Below are 2304 nucleotides of genomic sequence, written 5' to 3' on the forward strand. Positions count from 1 at the left end.
AGAGTGGTTTCCTCCTATCATCATTGAAACGAATTCTTTTTTTGCATTTAGCCCTTTAAATATTTTTAATTTTACAACTAACTTTTGTAAAATTATAGTTACAGAAATGAACCTTTCATTGTTCACACAGGCATCACACTAGACAAGGTGGGCCAAATATGATATTAAGTTGAACACAGCAATTTAGTTTTCGTATTCAGAACATGGTAACCCAATTAGCGTGTTCTTTATGTTAAGGCAAGATAAGCTCTTTTAATTTTTTTTTAAAAAAAAGTTTAAGTAAAAAAGAATATATCAATTGAATTATCGTATTCTAGAACATGATAATTCAATTATCTTGTTCAACTTTTATCCCACGTGGCAATCGCGTGGACAAAAAGAGGATCAATCCTATATTTCAGTTTTACAGGGTTCTATTTGTAATTTTTTTTTAAGGGACTAAATGCAAAAAAGTACAATAAGAAAAGAATATAAAAAAAACAAGCAACAAACAATGATGTGAGCAACACGAGTAGTTCCAAACTTTATTTATCTCAAAGAAATTTTTTTAAATAATAAAATATAATAATCTAGAATAAAAAGGCAAAAATTGAGAGAGGCATGGGTTATGATGGAAGATCATTATCGCGCCTTAATAATTGGCAACCATCTATGCTTACCAAATATTTAACATATTATAGAGAAAAGATAAAATGGACTATAAATATTTGGCTAAATTACACTTTCGATTCTCAAATTATAAAGTGTATGATATTTTGATTTTAAAACTTTAATTTAATAATTAATTCTATTTTTTGTCTCAATTTTTTTTAAATTGTTACTATCGACTTTCGCAATCTAATTTATTTGACTAAATATCAATATATTATTAACATAAAAGTGATGTAATAGTAATGTGATTCACACGCGATAATGATTAAGATACCGCATCACTTCTATATCTGTGACATGTCAGAATTCGATCACTAGATTACATTGTGGAACTTAATTACAAAAATTTAAAAAGTTTAAGCACAACAAATAAAAGTTTTATAACAAAAGGGCCAGATGTCTCATAATTTTAGAACCCAAAGTATAATTTTTTTTTTGAGAAATAGATAGCATGTTATCAGTTTCGTTTATTTTATTTAGAAATAAACTTCGCTGGAAATGTAAATCAACTAGGATAGTTGATTCGAACTTGGGTCTCGGATGTCAATTACTAAGCCCTTTGCCACTTGCTCTAGAAACCGAAAACATAATTTAGCCTAAATATTTATATATATTGTATAAAAAATAATATTTCAACAGATATGACTCAGCCCCCACGCCGACGCCGACGTCTCAGGTCTTGAATGTTTGTTAAGTCTCCCTCCTGCTTAGATCTATTGGTGAAATAATAATAATTATAATAATAAAGGTGCTTTTCTAAAGAATATTGTAATGGCATCATTATAAAGCTAAAGAACATCTCAATTATTATATACTACTACAAAGGTATTAAACAATTATAAAGGTTTAAATGATAGCTTAATGTAAAGTTAATGAAATAAGGATCTGTTTAGGGGGGTTGTTGGTTGTGGCCCACGTGATTTATTCAAGGCGATATGTAAAATTACAGTCGGTTTATTCAAATCGATTTATAAATATACGATAGATCTAACGGTTAGGATATATCTAGACACGTTCTTGATGGACGGACGTGATTTAATTTTCTTACATCAAGTTATGTATAAATATGTAATATGCGGGAGTCCAGATCTAATCCTAATCTAATTTTCTGTGACGGCTCTATCTTCGAGGATAAGAGAATTAGACTCCAAACGTTTCGCTCTCTTACAAATCGCAAACGAGGACAAACAACAAGTAAAGATCGTTGTCTACAATCCGGCTATTGAAATTGAAATAATGACAGAAAGTACGATTTTAATTTCTAATAAAGTTTCAACATGTGATACTAGAGTCTTATCTTTTGTCGAATTTTCGTTTCTTTCTAAATTTCATTTGATTTTTTTTTAAATAAATAAATTTATTTACTGGTTTGTGTTTACAGTGACGTCAATCAGCCTCAATCGAGATCGGCGTTCGAAAAACGTGGCCTCCTGCTGTCCTCAGCGGGACCCGCAAGGGTCACATGTACGGCCCATTAAGGGCTTGTGTGGCCTCCTGTTGTGGTAGGCGGGGCCCATGAGGGTCACATGTACAACCCTATTAGGGGCCATACGAGCCTGCCAGGAGCATCCCTATGATGCGGTCCACACGGAAAAAAAAAAGTTTATTTATTTATTTTTTTTAATAATATATATATAGAAAGAGAGTTGAGCT

Source organism: Ananas comosus, linkage group 24, assembly GCF_001540865.1.
Source record: "Ananas comosus cultivar F153 linkage group 24, ASM154086v1, whole genome shotgun sequence".
Lineage (NCBI taxonomy): Eukaryota > Viridiplantae > Streptophyta > Magnoliopsida > Poales > Bromeliaceae > Ananas > Ananas comosus.